Genomic DNA, 27932 nt, shown 5'->3' with positions numbered 1-27932 from the left:
GTCTAAAATCCCATTATGACCGACGGATGGTAAGCAAAGTTTTATCCTGGGCACTGCAAGGGGTAAGAGAGAGGCGCTATAGCCATGTCTATGGAAACATAGCCTACAATTACCAGATCATTAGTCTTGGGGGGAAAAAAAGGAAAGCACCTTGGGGTACATTACTGAGCCCCCAAATGTACACATTTACTTATTTATTATTTTTAAAGATTTGTTTATTTATGATAGACATGGACAGAGAGGCAGAGACACAGGAGCAGGGAGAAGGAGGCCCCACGCAGGGAGCCTGATGGGGGACTCGATCCGGGACTCCAGGATCACGCCCTGGGCCGAAGGCAGACGCTCAGCCACCGAGCCACCCAGGGATCCCCCTCGCACTGACTTATTTAAATGACCAGAAACAGAACAGAAATGTAGTGGAACAGAAATGAATCAATTGCATATCCTAATGCTTCAGCCTCTCCATCCACTGCTTTCTTAGACAGTATCTAACGAAGTTATCAGTGATGATACAGGGAACAATTACCATCTCGCAGCTTAATTAAAGATATAAACTCCTTCACCCTTAAAAAAAAAAAAAAAAAAAGAATTATTCTGATTAGCTTTTATGTGTGTTCTCGAAGTCCTGGTAATTTTGTTATTTAAATTAACCTCTATTAGGACCACAATAAACAGTATGGGTAAACATTGTGAATTTTCATGTACGTGCGTAAATGAAACATTTCATTTCTATTATTAATTCATTTTGCTAGAAAACGTAATTAACATTTTCCCCAGGTGCATCTGAATGCCTGCCAGTAATTGCTACTCTCACCATTTTATATTGCTACTTTGTGTTACTAAATCCTTTAAATCAATGAAAGTTAATGTATCTAAACATAAGTACATATCCACTTATGAAAAAAAAATTTTTTTTACTTTTTTTAAAGATTTTGTTTTTATTTATTCATGAGAGAAATAGAGAGACAGAGAGAGAGAGAGAGAGGCAGAGACACAGGCAGAGGGAGATGCAGGCTCCCCGCAGGGAGCTCGACGGGGGACGCCATCCCTGGACCCCAGGACCCCCGCCCTGGGCCAAAGGCAGGCGCTAAACCGCTCAGCCACCCAGGCAACCCCTTGAAAAAATATTTCAATCAATATATTGTACACCTTAAACCAATATTACACTGTCATGTTAACTAACTGCACTCTAAATAATACCAATTTTTTTTTCTTTCTTTTCACATAACACATACTACTACTCTGTACCTTTGTTGACCTTAAAAATGTTATGGATTATTTTAATTCTCACTCCTACATCCCTTCATAACAGCAAAGGCATTATAGAAAATGTGAGATCATAAAGCTCAGGCCTTTTATCTCTTTTTATTGCCATCTATATTCCCATCCCTCAAAATCTTACTTAGCACAATAAATATTCAATAAGTGAAGTGAATCATGTTTCCAACCTTGAGGAAGATGGAATGAAATACTGACCCTCATATTTCCCAGGGAAAACAAGAGTCAGGTTGAAAAACTTTTGACTTTTTCACCAAGTCCGCCTCAATTTCTGTTAGGCTATTAAATCTCTAAATTGTTAATATTAATGTCCCTTAAGGGAAAGGAGAAAAAATAACTGGGAAATATCAGAAAGGGAGACAGAACATGAAAGACTCTTAACCCTGGGAAACGAACTAGGGGTGGTGGAAGGGGAGGTGGGCGGCGGGGGGTCGGGGGGGGGGGGTGACTGGGTGACGGGCACTGAGGTGGGCACTTGACGGGATGAGCACTGGGTGTTATTCTGTATCTTGGCAAATTGAACAACAATACAAAATAAATTTATTTTTAAAAAGGGAAAAACAAAAAATAAAACAATTGCACATACAGAGCTGTACTCTTCAGATTGAAAAAAAAAAAAAAAGGGGGATCCCTGGGTGGCGCAGCAGTTTGGCGCCTGCCTTTGGCCCAGGGCGCGATCCTGGAGACCCGGGACCGAATCCCACGTCGGCTCCCAGTGCGTGGAGCCTGCTTCTCCCTTGCCTATGTGTCTGCCTCTCTCTCTCTCTCTCTCTCTCTCTCTCTCTCTCTGTGACTATCATAAATAATAATAAAAAATGTCCCTTAACAAGGAAGCATTAGTCATCTTTATCCCTAGAATAACAGAAATGTTCTCTGGATTGAAGAATTTAGCAGGTTGAGATAAAAGTTACACCGAGTCAATGGACTGTTCTGGAGTCAGTGGTACTCATGTTTTTGTTCTTAGACAATCATATCATATTTTTGACAATCTACCTCACCAATATATTGCTTTAATGAGTGAACTTCATTTTTCCTCTGAAATCCAGGTGAAAGAGTGACTAAGATTTCAACATCGTCAATACAACTTAAACCCTCTCTTTCCTCGTAATCTAAACCAAAAAAAATAATAATAAAAGAAAGAAGGAAAGACTTCTTTTCTCACTGATTTGTAAAAGTAATAAAATTCTTCTATAGTGGGAGAGAAGGTCAAGAGGAAAGCCAAAAGAAATACAAAACCTATAAGAAAATCCAAAATGTGTATTTTTTTCATCTTCCAAGTTTAACAGGTGTTTGAAAGATAGGACATGATTTTGAGCATGAAACAGCTGGAGTATTTTGTCCTAGTCAGCTAGATCAGATAGAAACTTAATCTTTCCTTCTCTATATCCCAACACTCTCCATAAACCCTGCAATTAATTTTTTGATCCTTTGAGAACCTTACCAGAATTCTTGTATCTGATATATACTGCCACAACTACATAACCTCCTTGCCTTGCTGACATCATGAAAATATCTTCCGTCCATGCACTGTCTGATGAACTGAAATGAAATTACTTCCAGTCTAGTGATAGGATAGTTTGATCCAAGCTTTTACAGGAGTGCCTCCCAGAAAATGAGTGAAAATATCAGTGAGGGTGATAAAACATAAGACACACCTAACCCTGGGAAAGGAACGAGAGGTAGTGGAAGGGGAGTTGGAAGGGGAGTTGGGGTGACTGGGTGATGGGCACTGAGCAGGGGCACTTCGTAGGATGAGCACTGGGTGTAACGCTATATGTTGGCAGATTGAACTCCAATTCAAAAAAAAAAAATTTTTTTTTTTAAAAAGGGCGTGCCTCCCAAACACTCATTTATCTTTCTTCCATACTCTAGTCTTCAATAGTTGGGTCACAAAAGAATCTAAGTTAACAATACAAGTAATGGTTCTCAATTTTACTTAGCAAAGGTGGGAAAAGATTTCCTTTGGATTATTAGTCACGTACAGAATGTTAAAGAATCCAGAGTAGGCTATCTACATAGTGTTTATGAATGTTGCTTGTAAATGGTCATTGGGTCATCTCTACCAATGGTACCTTCAAAATACTTCTACTTTTTTCCAATTTGAAGAATTTTTACTGAATATGGAGTTCTTATTTGCAATGATGGAATAACTGGAAATGCAGAGTGGTAAAATATTGTGGATGCACTGACTGCTATAGAATTGATCATTTAAGAATGATGACATGAATATCTTTGTTTGTTGTCCTTTCTAATCAGAAGAAATTGGCATCCATTTGTGCACACAATTGCTTCTATTGGAGATGTACATTCCAGCATCACATGCCAAGAGATCCAAGAGGAGTTTTTACCCACCTCAGTGTCAAGTAATATGCACATAGATCTCAGATATGTCTGTGGACCCTGTCTTAGACAATCACCCACAGACAACATAACACTTGAGGAAGTCCGGAGAAGAAGTTTCACCACATAATTAAGATAAACAGACAAAAATACCAGTTTGGATATATAATATATATATATATATATATATATATATATATATATATATATATATATATATGAACTTAGATCTTATCACCCTGTGATTTCTCCCACAGAAAGTGAGACCATGTGAATGAACACTCACCTTCCCCAAGTGTGTGGGATGTTGCCAAATTGAGCTACATAACTATCAAAACATCCTGAACACCTATGAATTCAACCTGCGTTGAAAGGAAACAAAACCTGAAACTCTACAAACATGGGAGTGACCACTTCTTGAAAGGTAGGACTGAGAAGAGCAGAAATGGAGGGAATATATGGGAAGATAAACAGCATGGGCTGGGGCAGGGAGCCTTTGTAAGGGGCTGGGAGAGAACTGTACAGTCCTGAGACTCAAAAGTCAAGACCTTCAGAAATCTGCGTCTGAGGTATTTCCCTCAGTGGTGAAACAGCACAATCGCAGATGGGACAGTGAGGTCTCAATATTCCTAGAGGAATAGAAATGGGTGCCTAAGCTGGCAGAATTCTCAAGCATTGGAGTGGGAAAATGGGTTTAGGTCTATGAGCCTGGAAGAAGACTTAGCTTGTTATTGCATAAACTACAAACTGTGGACAGATGGGGTAACTGCTGTCATGCTGGGTCCCTGCAAAGGACTGAACACAGCAACCTCCAGTCTCATCTGGAGAAGCAGACCAGATGTGCATTGCACCAAAGTGAACTCTTTCTGTGCCAGAGCCCTGCAATGTACAGAAGCAGGGTAACGCTCTGGTTCCTCAGGAGGGATGGAGCAGGTACATGCAGGAGAGGGCAAAACATGAAATCGTGCAAATCAGTGTTCCCCCCACTCCCTCCCACCTGTATCAAGGAAGGATCTGAGTGACTGACTGGGCTCTCTAGCAGTCTGCAGTTTGGCATACAGTGGGATCTCCCTACTCCAGGACTGGAGATCTGGGAACAGCCGTATTTTCCCATTTCACCCTCTAGAGAGGCATGGCCTCCAGGGAGCAAAGACCTCACAAACAACTTAAACTGAGCCCTGCCACCTGGCAAGGGGTGGTGCATCTCCACCCAGGCACAGACACATGAGAATGTACTGCAACAGGCTTCTCGCCCAGAAGACCTTCTGGAATAACAGGAAAACAGCAGGTTTATTGATCAAACAGTGGTGGAAAGCTTCAGAATTGGAGAACATAGAATGCAAGTTTTTCTCTTATGATTTTTTTTTTTTGTCTTTTAGGTTAAAATGACCCAATATGCTTTCCCTTTTCTTGTCTTCACTACAGAATTATATCAACCTTTATTTTTATTATTTTTTTCTTTTTTAACTTTCCTATTTTACACTTACATGTTATAGACATATGTAGATAGATAAAGCATCCTTTCACCATATTCAATTTTATTATATAGATATGTATTGCTTTTTAAAAAGTAAATTGGGAATTTAGTACCTTCTAACATGTACAGACCAAAATACACTCAGCAACAAATGGATCGCCAATTTGGTCCGTGTATGAGATTGTATTCACTTTCCCCCACTTACTTTCCCCCTTTTTAAAAATTTGCTTTTATTTTTCTTGTCGTTTCCTTTTATTTTCTGGTTCCTGACCTCCTCAGAATTGCCCAGTATTCTGCTTGGGTCATGGTTGCTATTTTTGACTCTGCACACTCATACATCCAAGAAAGAATTGACCACAAAGGAAAGAATCAGTGGTAATGTTCCCTGCCACAGATCTAATGGATATGGACTTAAGTAAGATGTTGGAGACAGAATTCAGAATCACAATTATAAAGTTACTAACTGGACATGAAAATAAACTTGAAAGACTCTAGAGAACCTCATAGTGCAGAAATGAGATACAATCAGAGTGTTAAAACACTCTGAGATGCAGTCTAAACTGGATGCTCTAGTAGCTAGAGTAGTTATTCTCAATAGAGAGAAAAAGTGGCTTAGAAGACAAGTTGATGGGACATAAGGAAGCTGAGGAAAAGATAAAAACAAGTAAGAGTCTATAAGGACAGACTCTGAGAGTTAAGTGATAGTTTTAAAAAATGCATTAGAGGATAAAGAAGATGTGGTTTACGTATACATGGAATATTACTCAGCCATTAGAAACGACAAATACCCACCATTTGCTTCAATGTGGATGGAACTGGAGGGTATTATGCTGAGTGAAATAAGTCATTCGGAGAATGACAAACATTGTATGGCCTCATCCATTTGGGGAATATACATAATAGTGAAAGGAATAGAAGGGAAGGGAGAAGAAATTGTTAGGAAGTATCAGAAAGGGAGACAGAACTAAAGACTCCTAACTCTGGGAAACGACCTAGGGGTAGTGGAATGGGAGGAGGGCGGGGGGTGGGGGTGAATGGGAGATGGGCACTGAGGGGGGCACTTGACGGGATGAGCACTGGTTGTTATTCTGTATGTTGGCAAATTGAACACCAATAAAAAATAAACTTATTATTTTTAAAAAATCCGTTATAAAATCCATTATAAATCCTCTGGGATTGCAGAGGGCGTGGAGGGACGTAGAGGGCCAGGAGGTGTATTGGAGAAAATTTTACCTAAGAACTTCCCTAAACTGGGGAAAGAAACAGGCATTCACATCCAAGAGATAGAGAGAAACCTCCCAAAATCATCAAAACTAATCAAGATGCCAAATTATAATGGTGAAGCTTCCAAATTTCTGAGATAAAGAGAAAATTCTAAAATCAGCTTGAGACAAGGTTCCTAACTACAGAGGGAGAAATATCAGATTAACAGCAGACCTATCCACAGAGCATGGCAGGCCAGAAAGGACTGGGATGATATATTCAGGGTAGAAAATGAGAAAAACATGTAGCCAGAATACTTTATCCAGCAAGGCTTTCATTCAAAATGGAAGGAGAGATAAAGAGTTTCTAGGAGAGACAGAAACTAAAAAAAAAAAAAAAAAAGAAAATTGTGACCAGTAAATGAGCCCTGTAAGAAATGTTAAGGGGGATCCTGTAAGGGAAGGGGAAGCCCAAAGAAACAGAGACCATCTGCAGAAACGGGGATTGTATAGGTAATACAACAGCACTAAATTCCTATCTTTCACTAGTTACTCTGAATGTAAATGGGCTAAATGATCCAGTTAAGAAACACAGGGTACCAGGCTGGATAAAAAGCAAAACCCATCCATATGCTGTCTACAAGAACCCATTTTAGACCTAAAGTCACCATCAGACTGGAAATGAGTGTGTGTGGCAGGGGGAGAACCATTTACCATGGAAATGGACCTCAAAAGAAAGCTGGGATAGCAATTTTCTTATGAGAAAAATTAGATTTTTAAACTATAGTCTATAGTTGGAGATGAAGAGGGACATTATATCATGCTTAAAGGGTCTAGTCAACAATTACGAATATTTAGGTCCTCAACGTGGGAGCAGTCAATTATATCAACCAATTAGTAACCAAAGTAAAGAAACATATGGCTATAATAGATTAATAGTAGGGGGACTTCAACGCCACACTCACAGCAATAGACATATTATTCTAAGCAGAAGATCAACAAGGAAACAAGGACTTTGAATGACACTCTGGCCCAGATGGACTTCACAGATCGATACAAAGCATTCCATTCTAATGCAGCAGAGTTTACATTCTTCCTGAATACACACAGGATATTCTCCAGAATAGATCAAATACTGGGTCACAAATCAGGTCTAAATTATACCAAAAGATTGGGATTTTTCCCTGCATATTTTCAGACCACAGTGTTTTGAAATTTTAACTCAATTGATCACAAGAGGAAATTTGGAAGGAACACAAACACTTGGAGGTTAAAGTCCATCCTAGTAAAGAATGAATGGGTTAGCCAGGAAATTAAAGAAGAATTAAAAAGATTCATACAAACTAAGGAGAATGAGAGCACAACTGTACAAAACCTCTGGGATATAGCAGAGGCGTCCCTAAGACGGAAGCACATTTCAACACAAGCCTCTCTCAAAAAAATTAGAAAAATCTCAAATACACAAGCTAACCTTACACCTACCTGTGCTGGAGAAAGAACAACAAATAAAGCCTAACCCAAACAGGAGAAGACAAAGAATCAAGATTAGAGCAGAAATGAGTGAAATAGAAACCAGATCAACACAACCAGGAGATGCTTCTTTGAGAGAATTAATGAGATAGATAGACGCTGAGCCAGAGTAATCAAAAAGAAAAGAGAAAGGACCCAAATTAATAAAATCATGAATGAAAGAGGAGCAATCGTGACCAACACCAAGGAAATACAAATGATTTTAAGAACCTACTGTGAGCAACTACATGCCAACAAAATAAGCAATCTGGAAGAAATAGATGCATTCCTGGAAACTTATAAACTACCAAAATTGAAACAGGAAGAAATAGAAACCCTGCACAGGCCAATAACCAGCAATGAAATCGAAACAGTCATCAGAAAACTCCCAAGAAACAAAAATCCAGGGCCAGATGGCTTCCTAGGAGAATTCTACCAACATTTAAAGAAGAAGTAATACCTATTCTGCTGAAGCTGTTTCAAAAAGTAGAAATGGGAGGAAAATTTCCAAACTCATTCTATGAGGCCAGCATTTCCTTGATACTCAAACCAAAGACCCCATCAAGAAGGAGAATTACAGACCAATATCCCTGATGAACATGGACGTCAACAGTCTCCCCAGGATACTAGCCAATAGGCTCCAATAGAACATTCCAAGGATTATTCACCATGAGCAAATGGGAGTCATTCCTGGGTAAGGATGTGGTTCAGTATTCACAATAAGTCAATGTGATAACTCACATTAATAAGAGAAAGACAAGAACCATAGGATCCTCTCAACTGATGCAGAAAAAGTATTTGACAAAGTACTGCATCATTTCTTGATCAAAACTCTCCACAGTGTGAGGATACCTCAGTATCATAGAAGCCCTCTATGAAAAGCCCACCATAAGTATTATTCTCAAAGTGGAAAAACTGAGAGCTTTTCCCCTAAGGTCAGGAACGTGACAGAGATGCCCACTCTCAGCACAGTTGTGCAACATAGTGCTAAAAGTCTCAGCCAGTCAGACAACAATCAGACAAGTCAGCAATCAGACAACAAAAAGAAATAAAAGACATTCATGTTGGGCAAAGAAGAAGCAAACTCTCACTCTTTGCACACAACATGATACAGCATATGGAAAACCCATAGGACTCCACCCCAAAACTGCTAGCACTCATACAGCAAAGTGACAGGACACAAAATCAATGCACAGAAATCATTTGGATTTCCATACATTAACAATGAGACAGAAGTCAGAGACTTTAAGGAATTGATCCCATTGACAATTGCTCCAAAACCCATTAGATACCTAGGAACAAACCTAAATAAAGAGGCAAAGGTCCCCTAAAAACTACAGAACACTTCTAAAAGAAATTGAGGATGACGCAAAGAGATGGAAAAACATTCCACACTTACGGATTGGCAGAACAAATGTGAAAAGGTCTGTGCTGCTCAGAGCAATCTACACGTTCAATGCCATCCTTTTCAAAATACCATGGACATTTTTCACAGACTTGGAACAAATTATCCTAAGATTTACATGGAACCAGAAAAGACCCTGACATAGCCAGAGGAATGTTGAAAAAGAAAAACAAAGCTGGTGGCATCACAATGCCTGGCTTCAAGCTGTATTACAAAGCTGTGATCATCCAGACAGTAGGGTAGTGGCACAGAAACAGACACATGGGTCAGTGGAACAGAATAGAGAACCCAGAAATGGACCCTCACTCTATGGCCAACTCATCTTTGACAAAGCAGGAAAGAATATATGATGCCAAAAAGAGAATATTGAACAAATGGTGTTGGGGAAATTGGATAGCCACTTGCAAAAGAACCATTCTCTTACACCAGGCACAAAGATAACCTCAGAATGGTTGAAAGACCTAAATGTGAGACAGAAATCCATCAAAATCCTAGAGAAGGGGATCCCTGGGTGGCGCAGTGGTTTGGCGCCTGCCTTTGGCCCAGGGCGCGATCCTGGAGACCTGGGATCGAATCCCACGTCGGGCTCCCGGTGCATGGAGCCTGCTTCTCCCTCTGCCTGTGTCTCTGCCTCTCTCTCTCTCACTCTCTGTGACTATCATAAATAAATAAAAATTTAAAAAATAAAATCTTTAAAAAAAATCCTAGAGAAGAACAGAGGCAACAACTTTATAAAAAAAATTTTAACGAGGGCATAACGCTTTTTATTTTTTATATAAATTTATTTTTTATTGGTGTTCAATTTGCCAACATATAGAAAAACACCCGGTGCTCATCCTATCAATTGCCCACCTCAGTGCCCATCACCCAGTCACCCCCACCCACCACCCACCTCCCCTTCCAACACCCCTAGTTCGTTTCCCAGTGTTAGTAGTGTTAGTAGTCTCTCATGTTCTGTCTCCCTTTCTGATATTTCCCACTCATTTTTCTCCTTTCCCCTTTATTCCCTTAGTGAAAACTATTTTTATATTCCCCAAATGAATGAGAACATATAATGTTTGTCCTTCTCCGATTGAATTATTTCACTCAGCATAATACCCTCCAGTTCCATTATGTAGAAGCAAATGGTGGGAATTTGTTGTTTCTAATGGCAGATTAATATTCCATTGTATACATAGACCACATCTTCTTTATCTTTCGATGGACACCGAGGCTCCTTCCACAGTTTGGCTATTGTGGACATTGCTGCTAGAAACATCGGGGTGCAGGTGTCCCCGTGTTTCATTGCATCTGTATCTTTGTGGTAAATCCCTAGCAGTGCAATTGCTGAGTCGTACGGCAGGTCTATTTTTAACTCTTTGAGGAACCTCCACACAGTTTTCCAGAGTGGCTGCACCAGCTCACATTCCCACCAACAGTACAAGAGGGTTCCCCTTTCTCCACATCCTCTCCAACATTTGTGGTTTCCTGCCTTGTTAATTTTCCCCATTCTCACTGGCGTGAGGTGGTATCACATTGTGGTTTTGATCTGTATTTCCCTTAAGGCCAGTGGTGTGGAGCATTTTCTCATGTGCTTCTTGGCCATGTCTAGGTCTTCCTCACATGTCATTTGCCCATTTCATGATTGGATCGTGTGTTTCTTTGCTGTTGAGTTTAATAAGTTCTTTATAGATCTTGGATACTGGCCCTTTATCTGATATGTCATTTGCAGATATCTTCTCCCCTTCTGTAGATTGTCATTTAGATTTGTGGACTGTTTCTTTTGCTGTGCCAAAGCTTCTTGATGAAGTCCCAATAATTCATTTTTGCTTTTGTTTCTTTTGCCTTCATGGATGTGTCTTGCAAGAAGTTGCTGTGGCCAAGTTCAAAAAGGGTGTTGCCTGTGTTCTCCTCTAGGATTCTGATGGGATCTTGTCTCACATTTAGATATATCATCCATTTTGAGTTTATCTTTGTTGAGAGGATCATATGTTTCTTGTTTTTTCTCTTGCTGATATGATCAATCACATTGATTGTTTTACGAGTTGTTGAACCAGCTTGCATCCCAGGGATAAATCCTACTTGGTCATGGTGAATCATCTTCTTAATGTATTGTTGGATCCTATTGGCTAGTATCTTGTTGAGAATTTTTCCATCCATGTTCATCAGGGATATTGGTCTGTAATTCTCCTTTATGTTGTTGTCTTTGTCTGGTATTGGAGTTAAGTTGATGTTGGCCTCATAGAATGAGTTGGAAGTACTCCATCTCTTTCTATCTTTCCAAACAGCTTTAGTAGAATAGGTGTTGTTTCTTCTTTCAATGTTGATAGAATTTCCCAGGGAAGATGTCTGGCCCTGGAGTTTTGTGTGTTGGGAGGTTTTTGATGACTGCTTCAATTTCCTCCCTGGTTATTGGCCTGTTCAGGTTTTCTATTTCTTCCTGTTCCAGTTTCGGTAGTTTGTGGTTTTCCAGAAATGCATCCATTTCTTCTAGATTGACTAATTTATTGGCATATAGCTGCTCATACGATGTTCTTAAAATTGTTTGTATTTCCTTGGTGTTGGTAGTGATCTTCCTTTCTCATTCATGATTTTATTAATTTGAGTCTTCTCTCTCTTCTTTTTAATAAGGCGGCAGCAACTTTTATGACCTCAGCCACAGCAACTTCTTGCTACACACCTCTCTAAAGCCAAGAGAAACAATAGCAAAAATGAACTTTTGGGATTTCAACGAGATAAAAATCTTCTGCACAACAACAGAAACAGTCAACAAAACTGAAAGGTAACCTACAGGATGGGAGAAGTTATTTGCAGATGACAGATCAGATAGATGGCTAGTATCCAAGATGTACAAAGAACTTGTTAGGGACACCTGGGTGGCTCAGTGGTTGAGCATCTGCCTTTGGCTCAGGGAGTGATCCAGGAGTCCTAGGGTTGAGTCCCACATTGGGCTCCCTGCATGGAGCCTCCCTCTCCCTCTGCCGCTCTCTCTCCCTCTGTGTGTTTGTGTTTGTGTGTGTGTGTGATATGAATAAATAAATAAAATTCTGAAGAAAGGTACTTATCAAACTCAACAGCCCTGAACCAAATAATCCAGTCAGGAAATGGGCAGAAATGAAGAAGACAGGAACAGGCATTTCTGCAAAACAAACAAACAAACAAACAAACAAACAACCGACAGATGGCCAACAGAAACAATGGCCAACAGGTACATGAAACAATGCTCCATTTCACTTGCCTTCAGGGAAATACACATCAAAGGCACAGAGATACACCACTTTATACCAGTGAGAATGGCTGAAGTCAACAGACGGGAAAAATAAATGGTGGCAGAGAATGTGGGGAAAGGAATCCTTTTGCACTGTTTGTGGGAATGCAAGCTGGTGCAGCCACTTGGAGAGCAGTGTGGATATTACTCAAGTTAAAAATGAGCTACCCTACCACCTAGCGATTGCACTACCACTTATTTACCCCAAAGATACAGATGTAGTGATCCAAAGGGGCACGTGCACCCCAGTGTTCATAGCAGCAATGTTCACAATCCAAACTGTGGAAGGAGCCATTATGTCCATTGACAGATGAATGGATAAAGAAGATGTGGTGTGCCAGAGTGTGTATATGTGATATATAGATGTATATAATGGAATAGTACTCCTCCATCAGAAAGAATGAATACCTCCCACTTACACTGATGTAGATGGACCTGTATGGTATTATGCTAAGTGAAATAGTCATTCAGTGATAACCACTCAGTTATCATATGGTTTCACTCATATGCAGAAGGTAAGAAACACTGCAAGTGATTATTGGAGGAGAGGAAACTGAATGGAGAAAAATCAGAGAGGAAGACAGACCATGAGAGACTCTTATTCCTGAGAAGAAAACTGAGGGGTTCCGTAGGGGAGATGAAGGGGGGGGGGGGAGGTAGGGTAACTGGGTGATGGGCACGTGATGTAATGAGCACTGCATGTTATACACAACTGATGAATTCTTGAAAGCTACATCTGAAACTATTGATGTACTATATGTTGGCCAATTGAATTTAAATTTTTTTTTAAAAAGTAATTTCATCTCACACCTGCCTAAATTTCCACAGCCTAAAATTAACTCCACAAGAACAAACAGGTACTGGCATGGATGTGTAGAAAAGCCATATTCAGAATGAAAAGCTAACGTGGAGGTATCTCCCTCTTGGATTTGGATATATACTGCAATACTAATAGTGATTGTAGCAGTATGATACTGGCCCAAAAAACAGACAGCTCAAGAGTACAGAGCCCAGAAATTAGTTCACGCTTATATCCTCATTTTATGTATGGCAAAGGAGGTAAGAAAATACAGCTCAGAAAGATACTTTCTTCTCTAAGTGGTATTGGGAAAAGTGCGAGGTGCACGCAAAAGAATGAAACTGGGCTATTTTCTTACTCTATACACAAAAATAGAATAAAAATGGATTAAGAAATAAATGTAAGACTGAAAACTATAAAACTCCGCAAGGAAACATAGACTTTAAGCTCTTTGACATTGATCTTAGCGATGTTTTTAGAAAATGTTTTCTCAGGGTAAACAGAAGGAAAAATAAGCAAATGGATGTATCTCAAAACAAAAAGATTTTAACTGAGAGAGACCATCAAAAAGAAAGGATAGAAGGAAGGGAAGGAGGGAGGGAAGGGAGGGAGGGGAGGGAGGGAAAGGAGGAAGGGGGAGGGAGGGAAGGGAGGGAGAGAGGAAGGGAGGGAGGTAGGAGGGAGGAAGGGAGGGAGGATGGAAAGGGGGGGAGGGAGGGAGGCAGGGAGGGAAGCGGGGAAGGGGGAAGGGAAGGAGGGAGGGAGGGAGGGAGGGAAGGAAGGGAGGGAGGAAGGCAGACAAGCCAGTGAGCCAAGCTGCCAATAAATGCATAAGTCATTCAGAGATCATAAACACAAAAGCTTGGATCTGAAAGATGCTGTAGACCCAGTGGACCTAGCAGACATTTATAGAACAATCCATTCAACAATAGTGGAATACACATTCTCTTCACGTTGGCATGGAACATTCTCCAAAATAGTTTGTATGAGAGGCCACAAGACAATTCTCAGCAAATTTAAGGAGATTGAGATCATATGAAGCTCCTTTTCTGACCACAAAGCCATGAAATTAGAAATCAATAACAGGAGATAGACCAGGAAATTTACAAGTATGTGGAAAACCAACAATATTTGCCTGAACAACCAGTAAGTCCAAAAAGTACTTATAAGGGACATAGGAAATATGTTTAAACAAATGAAATACCAATAAGGCATGTTTCTATTCTAAACCTAGGGAATGCAGAAAAACAATTCTAGGAAAGAATTTTTCTGCAATAAATACCAATTTTTTAAAGAGAAGATCAATAAGCAACCTGACTTTATACCTCAAGAACCTAGGGACTGAGGGGGGGTACTGGACAGGATGAGCACATCACAGGATGAGTATAGTGTTATACTATATGTTGGCAAGTCAAAATCAAATTTAAAAATATACTAAAAATAAAAATAAAGGCAAGGCAAGAAGGAAAAAGAAGAACCTAGAAAATAAGAAACAATCTAAGACCAAAGTTAGAAGGAAGAAGGTAACAGTATTCAGAAGAAATTAATGAAATGGAGATTGGAACAATAGAATGAACACTGAAATTAAGGGTGTTGTTGTTGTTGTTGTTGTTGTTTGTTGTTTTTAAAACAAAGAAAGTGGAGAAAGAGCTAAGATGATGATGATATAGGACCCTAGGGTTTTCTTATCCTTCTACCACAGGTGGATAACAACCAAATCATCCTAAATACCCTAGTATGGACCTGAAGACAGAAAGAACAAACTCCACAACTGAAGGGCAAGAAGAAGGTACACTGAAGAAGGTGGGAAATGTAGAGACATGGTGTGGGGAAGAAATGCTTCAGTCCCACAGACCTGTGATTTGACATGACTGCCCTTCTGTCTGAAACCTCCCTCAGCCCCAGAAAACCAGTGAAGATCCTTGCCCACACCATGTCCCTAAAATCTAGAGTTTTGTTATTATTTTTTGTTTTTAAAAAATATTGTATTTACTTGATTATGAGAGACACACAGAGAGAGAGGTAGAGACACAGAGGGAGGGGAGTTCTGCGGGGAGCCCCATGAAGAACTCAATCTCAGACCCCAGAATCACTCCCTGAGCTGAAGGCAGATGTTCAGCCACTGATCACTCAGGGGTCCCAAACCTAGAATTTTACAAGCCACTATGCTGGGCTGGGGGATGGGATCCAGAGGACACTGTTCTGCTCCTGGAGAGAAGGCAGGCAAAGAGCAACTGGAGCCAGATAGCACAGGAACAGTGATCTGAAAAATACTTGGGACACACAGGAGACAGATAATTTGCTCTCCTTGGAGTGCTTCTCTGAGAGCAGCAAGCACCAGAGATCCATCTCCAAGGACAAAGGAGCTAGCTGGGACCCTTTCCCTCCCCTGTACCTCTGCATAAACACAGAGCCACATACCTCCAGTAAAGCACAATGCCAACGACTGCCTTACTTGCTTATAATAGGTCCCACACCCAAGCACACCAGCAGTATTACCCTTCTGGCTCAAGTTTGCCTCAGTCCCAGTGTGGGAGCCCCTTCCCAGAGGACCAGCAGAAAACTCTGCCCACCCCACGTGTCCTGACCAGACAAATTTGCTGTGTAAAATATCCCCTTTGAACATCCATTGGATAAGAATTTCCAATCTCTCCTGTTCTGTTTTTTTCTACATATAATGCATTGAGAGCTTAATGGGTGTTCTTCTGTAGTTTATTCCTTGTTTCCCTGGATGCTTTTTTTTTTTTTTTTTTTTTAAAGATTTTATTTATTTATTCATGATAGTCACAGAGAGAGAGAGAGAGAGAGGCAGAGACACAGGCCGAGGGAGAAGCAGGCTCCATGCACCGGGAGCCCGACGTGGGATTCGATCCCGGGTCTCCAGGATCGCGCCCTGGGCCAAAGGCAGGCGCCAAACCGCTGCGCCACCCAGGGATCCCTCCCTGGATGCTTTTATAAATCTTGATTTATTCTTGCTTTTTAACGTTTCTAATATATGCATTTTGAAGATGGTATTTTCACATTGACATAACAGGGTGTTCTAGTAGATTCACGGACTTCTCTGTTCAATTCTTGTTTTTGGATTTGTAAAGTTTCAGCACTTATTTCTCTAAATGAGTTTTCTGCTTTAACCTCTATCACATCTCCTTTGGGAACACAAAGTTTTCCTTTTGTAAAATTTTATTTTATGTTTAAATTAAATTTAATTAAAAAGTACTGTTATATTAGCTTCAGAGGTAGGTCTTAATGATTCATCAATTGCATACATTAAAGTACTCTCTTTACTGCCCATCTCTTCAGTTATCCCATCCCCCATCCACCTCCCCCTCTCCAGCAACCCTCAGTTTGTTTCCTAGAGTGCGGCCTGTCTTGGGATTTGCCTCCCTTTCAGAATTTGTTTTACTTTATTTCTCCCTCTGTTTCCCCATGTTCATCTGTTTTGATTCTTAAATTCCACATATGCGTGAAATCATATGATCATATGTCATTCTCAGACTGACTTACACCTCTTAGCATAATGCCCTCTAATTCCATCCACATCATTGCAAATGGCAGGATTTCTTTCCTTTCACTGACTGAGTAATATCTCATTGTATATGTATACCACTTCTTCTTTATCCATTCATCTGTCATTGGACATCTGGGTTCTGCTCATAGTTTGGCTATTGTGGATGTTGCTGTAGAAACACTACAGTGCATGTTCCCCTTTCAAAACTCTATGCTTGTACCCTTTGATACCTTAGTATTGCAACTGCTGGGTCATAGGGCAGCTCTATTTTTTACTATTTTTGTGGAACTTCCACACTGTTTTCCAGTATGGCTAGACCAGCTTGCAATCCCACCAACTGTGTAAGAGTGTTCCTCCTCTCCACATCCTTGCCAGTGTCTCTTCCTTCATGAATTGTTGATTTGAGACATCCCGTCTCGTGTGAGGTGGTAACTTAACTCACTGGTTTTGATTTGGATTTTCCCAACTGGGAAACTGTTTCTCCTCACTGGGAATGATATTTGCTGCGGGCTTTGCATAGAGGGCTTTTATGATATGGAGGTAGGTTCCTTCCATCCCTAGACTACAGAGAGTTTTTATCAAGAAAGGATGCCGTACATAGAGGCTTTTTCTACATCGATTGAGAGGATCAATGGTTCCTGTCCTTTCTCTTATTAATGTGGTGTAACACATCGATTGAAATGGAGGTGTTGAGCCACCCTTGCAGCCCAGGAATAAATCTCAGTAGGTCGTGGTGAATAATTCTTTTAAAGTACTGTTGGATCCTTTTGGCTAATATCTTGGTGAGAATTTTTGCATCCATGTTCGTCAGGGTTATTGCTCTGTAATTCTCCTTTGTGGTAGGGTCTTTGGTTTTGGGAGGAAGGCAATGCTTGTCTTCTTGAATGGGCTTGGAAGTAATCCTTCAATTTCTATTTTTTGAGATAGTTTCAGAAGAATGGGTATTAGTTCTTCTTTAAATGTTTGGTGGAATTCCACTGGAAATCCATCTTTTCTTGGACTCATTGGTTGGGAGATTTTTGGTTACTGCTTCAATTTCTTTGCCACTTATGGGTCTGTTTCAGGTTTTCTACTTCTCCCTGTTTCAATTTTGATAGTTTGTATATTTGTAGGCATTTATCAATTTCTTCTAGATCTAATTTGTTGGCATATAATTGCTCATAATATTCTCTTCTAATTTTTTGTGTTTCTTTGGTGTTGGTTGTGATCTCTCCTCTTTCATTATTTTATTAGTTTGGGTCCTTTCTCTTTTCTTTTTTGATAAGTCTGGCTAGGGGTTTATTGAGTATTAGTACTTGTTTCAAAGTAATAACTCCTAGCTTAGTTTATCTGCTCTTGCTTTTCATTTTTTTAAATATTTCTATATCATTGTTTTCTATATCTCTCATCTTTATAATTTATCACTTTTCTGCTGGATTTAGGCTTTATATGAGTTTTCCCATAGCTCCTTTTGGCTAAGTTTAGATTATGTGCTTGAGACTTTTCTTGTTTCTAGAGAATGCCCTATATTGCTATATACTTCCCTCTTAGGACTGCATTTGCTGTATCCCAAAGGTTCTGAACTGTCACATACCCATCTTTATCTGTTTCTATCTACTTTTTAAATTCTTCTGTAACTTCCTGGTTGATCCATTCATTCTTTACTAGGATGCTCTTTAGCATTCTGTATATTTGTGTCCCTTTGAAATTTCTCCTTGTCCTTGACTTTAAGGTTTAAAGCATTGTGGTCTGCAAATACACGTAGTACAATCTCAATATTTTGTACGGGATTGAGAGCTAATTTGTGGCCCAGTATGTGATTTCATCTGGATAATTTTCCATGTGCACTCAAAAAGAATGTGTAGTCCTCTTCTTTATGATGAAATGTTCTGAATATATCTGCAAAGTCCATATGGTCCAATGTGTTATTCAAAGCCTTTGTTTCCTTGTTGACATTCTGCTTAGATGACCTCTCTATTGCTCTGAGTGAATGTTAAAGTCCCATACTATTACTATATTAGTGTCAGTGAGTTTCATTAATTTTGCTATTAATTGGTTTATAAATTTGGCTACCCCCTAATTAGGGACATAAGTGTATTTACAATTGTTACATCTTCTGGTTGGATAGACCTCTTTAGAATGATATAATGTCCTTCTTCATCTCTTACTACAGCCTTTGGTTGAAAGTCTAGTTTGTCCGACACTGCTGTAGCTTTACGTTGATGTCCTTTGCATTATCAAGGTTCTCTACTCCCTCACTTTCAATGTTTCACATTGAAACAAACATTTTGTTTGGGTACAAAATCATTCTCTAGCAAAGAGGCATATTGCTGGGTCTCCTTTTTTTAAAAAAAAAATTCATTCTGAGGGTGCCTGGCTGGCTCAGTCAGCAGAGCATGTGACTCTTCATCTCAGGGTCATGAGACAGGAACAACTTCTTGTGTTGTTTTGAAAGTAGTGACTTTCTGAAGAAGAGATCACGAGTGTCCCGCAGTGCACTGTCCCCTGTTCCAGAACATGACAAATCAGGAGAGAATTGTATGTTAGCTGCTCCCGGCCTACTGTTGTGTCTGAGTGGCTTTTGTGTTCAGTGCCATTGGAGGCAGTGACTTTCTGCCTGTTGTGCACTGTGCTTGTTCGTGGTGCACTGTTCGTAAGACCCAGACAGGCTAGGTCTTGGCAGTCAGGCGGTTCCTTTCGGGCAACTAGGGAGCAGAGTGGTTGTGTTGTCAAAATTCATGCTGGGCCATTAGTCGTTTTTTAAAAAAGATTTTATGTATTTATTCACGGGAGACACAGAGAGAGGCAGAGACACAGAGGGAGATGCAGGCTCCCCAGGAGGAGCCCAATGTAGGACTCCATCTCAGGAACACAGGATCACTCCCTGATCCAAAGGTCGACGCTCCACCACCGAGCCACCCAGGCCTCCCTGAGCCATTGGCCCTGTGCTAGATGTCCTGAAGCACACTGTGGCAGCTGGCACCTGAACACAAAGGTGTCTGGTGCGCGGCACCAGGGTATGAGGCCAGCTGCAGCATGGTAGCTGGTCATGGCATGTGTGGCAGCTGTGTGCCCAGCAGAGGGGCATGGTACCCGTATGATTTCAACAACATTTGCCCTAACCTCAGGCTGAGGTGCTTTGCATGCTTGCAGTATGCAGTCCCCAGGAGAACTTGGGGATGAAGCACTATCAGCAGGTCAGATAGCCAGCGTCTGTGCAGTCCTTCCCCTGCAGGCATCTCGGTACCTATGTTGCCTAGTGGGGGAGCATAATGGGGCTGCCAGCTCCTTGTTTTTGAAATCAGTTGAACAGATCTATGCCCTGTTTGCCCATGACACTGTGTAAACTGCTTTGTGTATGCTGTCTCTCCATGCAGGGTCTGTCTCCTTAAGCACAGTAACCTAGCTATCACTTGCCCATCCAGCTCTCCCAGTGCCACATCTACCAACCTCCAAATCTCGAGGCTCCCAGTCCCACTGGTTATATGAACTAATGGAATTTAGTCCCTCTGGTGTTTAAAGCCCAATATTATGGGATTATTAATCCCCGTTGAGTCCCCTGGTGGGAGGGTCCATTTCTCTGCCTGCACCTCTTGCGATTCCCTCCCTCCTCCTGCCCGCAGCAACCCCCCCACCACCAACTTTCTGACATCCCTAACCTTTCAGGTGCAACTTCTCCTCTGTATTTCGTTGTGGAGTACACTCTGCCCTGCCAGCCTTCAGACTGCCCTCTGGTTTATGGACTTGGATGCGGGTGACACCTGATTGTAAACATGGGACGCAGTGAACTCGGAAATCCTTCTTGGTAACTTCCCTAAACTGCCCCCATCACCTCATTTAGAATATCACTCCATGAAGAGGCATATTAATTAAGCATGCTGCTAGGACATGATGGCATTGAGGAACCCTCAGTCTTACCTGTGTCTTGCCCACTGTGTCTTGTCGTCTTGTAGACTCTGCCCACTTCCAAAGCACTGTGCCTACGACAGCCCTCATTTGAACCCTAGGGAAGATGGTTTAGAAGGAGTACAACACCCACAAAGAATCACTCCTTATGATAGTATGTAGATTTGAAGGGATACTAAGGTTCAGGCCCCTGTTTGGTAAACAGACAGACAGCCTCTGGGACCTCTTTGGCTTCATGCGCTGAACTTGGCTGAATCCAGGCCCGTGTTGCTGGTGATGACAGCATTAGCTGCGGCTTTGCTGCTTTGTAGCTTTGGTTTATGACCAACAGAAAGACTCACATTGGCCTGTGCATGGAGTAGCAGGAGAATGGGGCCCCTAAAGCCCAAGAGAAACTTCTGTGGAAGAAGGATGGACTTCAGGAACCCTCTGACATGTATATATGGGCCTAGGAGCCAGGATGCCATTTAAGAGGATGTCTGCCTTGGAGAGGATGTGTAGTCAGTGTGATTTGGGGACTTTCAGGTGGAAATTTGGGATATTTTTGGAGGCCCACCCTACCAGGGGTAAGATTAAGAGATATTTGGTAGGAGATATTTACTGTTCATGTTTACTTAGCATACAGTGTTAGGGTTGTTCTCCAAAGTGGAGGTGGAGGGTTCCTACTACAACCTCACCAGCACACTGCAGCTGACACTCACACTGGCACTTGATCACCTACCCGTTACAGCTCTCTGACACCAGTTCCTAACAACACACACTCTCTCCCTCAAATGGACACCCATTCCCATACTGACTGTCACACGCTCAAACCAACAAACACACACACACTGGCCCTTGGTGAGTGACACGCTTTCCCATACTGGCACTCACTCACTCACTGGTACGGACCCACACGCTCAAACTTACCAGAGGCGCCCGCACCGGCACACGCACACATACGCACACAAACCACCCACACACATGGCTATGGTTACACATACTCGCACATCCTGAAGTACACACTCATACCTTCAAACATACACACATGGGCGCCTGTGTGCCTAACACACACTCCCCTGCTCCTGTCGACATGCATAATCGCATGTACTGCCGGACACATTCATACACGCCAACTGACCCTCACACTCACCTGCTGGAACTGACACACATGCTGATATGCTCCTAGGACACACCTGCTCACTCACCTGTACTGACGCATAGCTTTGCATGTAGCGACAGACCCATTGACATGCTCCTTCCCACACTCTCACTCACCAGCATATACTGAGGCATCACTTAAAGCTACTATCACACCGTCCTACAGGCACAACCACTCGCGAGAACCAACACACACACACACACGCCTGCCGGCACTTGTGCTGCCTGTTCAGAGAGGCCCACCATAGGAATTGGCAGGCTTATAGGGCTCTGGGGTTCGGCAGCACGTGAATGTACCCCCAGCCTCTCGGGTTCTTCATGTTCTTCTCCAGATAGAGAAAGGATTTTGTCTGACCACAGCCCCCCGCCCCATTGCTTCCGGGTCCCTGATTCCCTGACCATGCCCTTGCCTGCCTCTGTCTGCTTATGCCATTCGTCTGCAATCTAGCAGCTGTGCCTGTGCACAGACATGCACAGCTGTGCCTTCGAAAGTGCCTTGGGCTTGGCGAGTCTCTGCTCTGCCACAGTACCTCTGGGGGGACCTGTGGCTTTAGGTGTAAGAGCTGCTGCCTCTGAGTCTGTGCACCTCTGAAGGAGACCCTGATGGTTTCCTTCGTGACCAGGTGCCTCTCCTGTTCCAACGGGGTACACCACTTATTTTGTTGAGCCCCAAAGAGGCCTCAGAGGACTCAGAAGGCCTTGCAGCGTGCAAGTTGTCTGGCCCATATGTCCCTACAGGGTCCGCACACCCCAACCCCACCCCGAGTCCCCACCCTCCTGGCCCCCACCCTCCACTGTTTTGTGGCCTCAGGCCTAAGAGGTTTGTCTGCTGCTCCCAGCCTGGTCGTCGCCAGGGTTTCAACAATGTGGGGCCCTCCTATGCACCTTCCTCCATTGCTGCCTCATGTCTTTGCTGCCTAAGGTCTTTGCTCACTGGGACAGACTCTCGTGCCACTGTGTTGTTTGTGTTCTCTGTACCCTGCTCCTGTTTGAATCCTTAATAGCCCCAAGGCTTCCCACTGAGGTGTCTGATTCATGACTTGGGGAACACGCTGATTTCTGTGACACCAGTGGGTTATGCTCCCCTTGGCTGGTGACAAGTGGTAGGTAAGGGGGGAACGTGATGGTCATCCCACATGGGCCCGCATCCATCACCTCTCGGAGGTCCTTCTGCCCCTTCATTCTGAAATGTCTCTGCAGACACCTGGCTAATCAAAAACGCTAAGTAGGCAGGGAAAGTATTCCGTACTGCTTGCCCCCCCCGCCCCGTGCTGGTTAGGTGTGCACAACCGCGTCATCCTCTGCTTGGGTCCCGCCCCTCCCCACCCCCCACACACACACCAGGTAACCACTGCTCTCCCTTCTGGCTCATTGCGCACCTTTGACACTTTTACCTTCCTTCCACATGGGTGCTCAACTCCAGCACACATCGTTCTGGGGTTGGCTTCTTCTGCTTCAGCACAGTGCTTTACCATAATGACGCTTAACAGGCCTTCTTGAGGGCTCTCCCCACAGAGAGTTCCAGTGAGCGTACTACCCCGGGGGAATGCGGGGTTGCTGCTCTGTGTACTTGTAGTTAGCACAGTGCATGGGGAACCGGCCCCTGTGTGTCTCACATTACTCCATGTATGTTCCTTCGCTTTACTAGATGTAGCTTTGTGTGAGCCGAGCCGAGGAAAATAAATGTACGTCTGCTTGGACGCCCTTGTCTTTCAGCCCACGTAGGCAATGCAGACTACTTCCAAACGCAGGTCCTGCTCTCCTGTTTCTGCCAGTACTTTCTGGGGAGGCGTTAGTTCAGGCCAGCACTTTCAGTTAACCGTCTCACCAAGGCTCTTTTCAGCATGACACAGTCCTTAGCATAGAGGCCCCCTGGGCTCATTCTCTTGCTCCTTGACCTTGCATCTGGTGAGCATTTTCTCAGTCATTCTTGCCCAACATCACCTATGTTCATGTAAGTTAATGTAACGTATATTACAGCATTCTACTTTGAACTTGGTGAACACTCAACCACTGCCTTCTGGCCTCCAGGCATCCCACCAGAAGGTTGTCTCTTCCTCCCGCTGAGGGTCTTCAGAAGGACCTGGCTGAGTTCTGGGTCACTGCTGCCCATGCAGATTCTGAGAGTCGTTCTTTGCCTTTCAGCCAGCTGAGGTGAGCCCGTTGCACAGGGCATCTCTTGGGATGGTAATTCCCTCAGCCAGGAGCACACCGGGGTCCTTGGATGGGCAGACTCAGCGTTTTCCAGAGAATTCGCAAAGCTTCGGCACATTAGGTCTTCACGCACATGCTGCCCTTTCCTCTTTCCCATCCCTTTCTGGCAGTCCTGTTTTCCCAAGTGCTCATCGTAGGCATGAGGTGATCCTGCAGACCTTGGAGGACACGTGCGCTTCATGTCCTTGTCACCTTGTTTCTCCTTCTCATCCTCTTAAAGTCTCGCAGGGGATGGTTCCTATCATTCTCTGTCCTTGGCAATGTTCAGAATTCAGCCTGCGGCCCTCCACCCTGCGGGCCTGCCCTCCCTCTGCCCTGCTAACCTGCCATCCACCATCCCTCCTCTCCACAGTCCCCTCGTGCATCCATGCCCCTCTCTTCCCCTCTTCCCTCCCTCCGTCACTACTATCCTGCTTCCTTCCCCCACCCTCCCTGCCTGCTTCCATCCTCCTCTGTCTCACAGCCTCTTGCCCAGCCTAATCCTCCTCTCCATTCCTCCCACCCTTTCCCTATTTCTCCCTCTCTCTCCAACATCCCCAAACCCCTTCCACTCAGACAAACACACACACACACACACATACACACACACACAATCAAAATCACTCTTCTGGCTCCCCAAGGTAGTGCTGTTTCAGGTGCAATATTTCCTCAGGACCCTCCTTTCTGGAGGCTGTGTGGGGCACTCTCACAAGAGCTGCATTGGTTTTCATTGTATCAGCACTTCCAGAATCTGGGCTCTCCCAGGGACAGTGTCAGAAATATTCCCATTTGTCTTGCAGGAGTGTGTCAGTTTTCCTCCCCGCAGGCTTCCGCATTTTCGTTGAAATTAGATTTTTATTTAATTGATTAATTTATTTAAGATGTTATTCATTTTATTCATGAGAGATACAGAGAGAAGCAGAGACACAGGCAGAGGGAGAAGCAGGTTCCCACAGGGAGCTCACTGTGGGACTCAACATTAGAGCCCAGGATCACGCCCTGAGCCAAAGGCAGATCATCAACCACTGAGCCACCCAAGCATCCTGGAAAGCAGATTTTTAAACTAGTGACATTGTGACCCTCAAAAATGGTGCACTGGATCCCAGCTAAGTCCAAATCCCCCAGGCATCCTGGCCCATTCCTTTGAAATGAGGTCCTTCTATGACAAACGTGCTTTCCAGTAACCACGGGGCCTTCCTTGCAACTCACGAGGTGTGCATCCTATGCCTCTACCTTCGCTGCTGCAGCGCACCGTCATGGGCTGTGTAACAGTCCTGAAGGCCCTGAGAACCTCAGAATGGCAAGTGTGCTGCAAATGCTCCCTTTGCCATCCCGCCCGTCGGTGATCCTGCATTCCATGGCCGAACCACTGTAGGAGAACTTGCAGGACAGGGGAGGAACAGAGAGGGCAAAGGTGCTCCTCAGGAAGGTGGATGAAGTGGGCTCTGTGCACCAGGATGCTGGAGGTATATCATAACTGGTAATGACCCAGAGGAGAAGCCTAGTGTGAAAGTCAGACAAGGAAGGAGGAACCCAAGCCTTTCAAAAGGGGCAGACAGAAAAGGAGGTGGTATTAGCCAGTCCTACCATTGGCTTTGAGGACAAGTATCCAGAATGACGCTTTAGGTGACATATCCTGCCCTTTAATTATGCCACTGATATCCAATCGCCAACCTCAGTGGGGTTATGTTACTAGGTTTCTAGGCAGCCCGCTGGCCCATGGACCTTGCTCTGGGTTTGCTCTTCCTAATTTCTGGCCAATTATTTCTTTGCCAGGGGTGCTGGTGGCCTGGAACCTGGGACCAGGGGCTGGGGACGGTGGACAGCAGGGGAGCCTGCGCTGGATGGGGGAGCGTGTCCCTGGATGCCAGATCCTGCCTGGCTGCCTGTGACACCCCCTCCCAGCCGTCCCCACCCTATGCATGTCCAGGAGGGATACACGTGTGCGCAGCGAGGTGCAGTGGCCGGACCACCCCTGAGTGAATCCAGAGCACACCCCCAGGCTCAGTAAGGAAGGGCCTGGTGAGGCTCCTGGATGGCGGGTGGCTGCCGCCGAAGGGACCTCCTAGATATGAAGTCTCTGGTGGCAGCATGTGGTTGGGGGAGTTGATGAGGGGCTATGCCAATAACAACACCGCTCGCCTGCGGCATTAGGCCATGAGCCACTGTGCGGGTGCGAACATTCCGGCCTCGCGCCTCTGCACAGTGCTACGAATGGCAGGGTTCCAGTTGCCAACCTCCCCTTAGTTACCGGGAACCAAGAACTTGCACCTTCAGCTCCTGCGCTCCAAGGGGTCCAGGTGCCACCAAACATTTGACTCGGGATTGGGAAGGGGGCAATGGAGAGCAGGGCAGGGTCCAGGGAATTGGGACCTGCATGAGAATCCTGGCCCTCCTTCTTGGAATTGGGACATCAGGTGACCTGGGCCCAAGGGGTTGTAGCCCCCCAAGGGAGGTTGGGACGCTGCAATCCCTAGGGGTTGGGATGACACAGGAGCCCCAACCAGAAGCCAGGGTCGGAGAGGAGACAGAGGAGGCCCGCCCCAGTGAGGACTTGGTGCCGGAGGTTGAAGAAATAATCAGGGAAATGAACTTGGTGGTAGTGGAGGATACGGAGTCTGCTGAGGAGGTGGTGGAGGATAGAAGTGTACAAGAGGACAAGGAGCTGCAGGCTGAGGAGGGACAGGAACAGGAAGATGGAGATGAAGAGCAGGGTGAGAAGGAAGAGTTTGAGAAGGCTGGGGAGAAGGCTGAGGAGGAGATGAAGGTGGAGGAGCCTGAGAGATGAAGAACACTGAAAAGGAGAAGGAGGGTGAAGAAGAAGACAGGAAGAGGACGAACATGAGGAGGAGGTCACATTAGAAAAGAGGGCAGCTGTGGACCCAGCTAAGTTTAAGCGGGAAGTGGCCGATGAAGAAGCTGAGGAGGAGGAAGAGAAGCGGGAAAAGAGCACCAAGGAGGGCATGAGGGAGGAAGGAGGACAAGAGATACAAGAGAAGCTGGAAAGCTCAGAGCATCCGGAGGCAGGTCTGAGTCCCTTGGAGTCCCCCCTGAGGCAAAAGAGGCACTCCGGGGAGATGGAGCCCAGCAATGAAAAAGGCAGGCACTCCCTTACACGGTTCAAATCAGACCCAGTCAGAGATGGCAACATTCCCTGGAACACGAAAGCGCCCATATCGGGGAAACCGTGGCTTCTGGGGCAAAGCTGTATCCTTGATGCTATGTGCAAGAATGCCAGGATGACAGGGCTGTGCAAAGCGGGATGTGAGGAGGGCAGGGGCGCTGTGGGGTATGGGCATCCCTCAGACAGCATTGGTGAAAGCTCCCCGCCCGTCCAGGGGTGGGAGTGGTGACGACACTCATGCCCCGGTGATCGCCACAGCCTTGGGAGCCCCCTTGAGGGTGAGGCAGCGAATGTCAAGTGCACGGGACTACATGCGGTCTGGGTCACTCGTGGGAATGGGAGTAGGGTCTCTGCACTGACCACGGCAACCCACAAAGCCCCTTTTCGCCACGACACACTGCGCAACCAGGGGGCTGAGTGTGCCCACCTCTGACCTGGTCGGCCAGAACCAAGGACATGTGCCATCCTGGGAGCAGCCCACTGTTCCTTGCCGTGGGCCCACAGGCATGTGCGGTGGACGGGGTGCGGGGAGGGGCGTGTCTCGGGATACACAGCTCCCGTCCCGTGGCAGCGCGCACATGGGCAGCAGCCCGAGGCCCAGCGGGCCGTGCTCGGTGCAGCCTGTGCGGATGGCCCGGGAGCCGGCGGGAGGGCAGGGGCGCCAGGGCCACGCTGCTGTGCGGGCCTGCGGTGTTGTTCTAGCTCTCGCATCTCCAGCCCCGGAAGGCTCCTTGACCTAAAGCAGTTTGGGAACCACCCCCAGCTGTCAGCCGTGATCAGTGAGCAAGATCTGCGCATGCTTCGCTTCATGACGAACCTGAAGGT

The 27932-nt window shown here is 44.4% G+C and overlaps 1 long non-coding RNA gene across 3 annotated transcripts; it reads left to right on the top strand.

Annotated features, from left to right (window-relative positions):
* Window positions 1-12: 12 nt before the first annotated feature.
* Window positions 13-27932, top strand: LOC140629706 (uncharacterized). 3 transcript variants are annotated; one of them, XR_012027511.1, is made up of 7 exons: window positions 13-62; window positions 3876-4042; window positions 11822-11972; window positions 14960-15060; window positions 20411-20549; window positions 24890-27190; window positions 27853-27932. It is a non-coding gene; the product is annotated as an uncharacterized lncRNA (long non-coding RNA). The 3 variants fall into 3 exon arrangements; XR_012027512.1 differs by lacking the exons at window positions 24890-27190; window positions 27853-27932 and adding an exon at window positions 20698-20715; XR_012027510.1 differs by lacking the exons at window positions 24890-27190; window positions 27853-27932 and having other exon boundaries at window positions 20411-20655.

Source organism: Canis lupus (genome assembly GCF_048164855.1).
Source record: "Canis lupus baileyi chromosome Y unlocalized genomic scaffold, mCanLup2.hap1 SUPER_Y_unloc_10, whole genome shotgun sequence".
In the NCBI taxonomy this organism is placed as follows: domain Eukaryota; kingdom Metazoa; phylum Chordata; class Mammalia; order Carnivora; family Canidae; genus Canis; species Canis lupus.
This window is presented reverse-complemented; position numbering and strand designations above follow the sequence as displayed.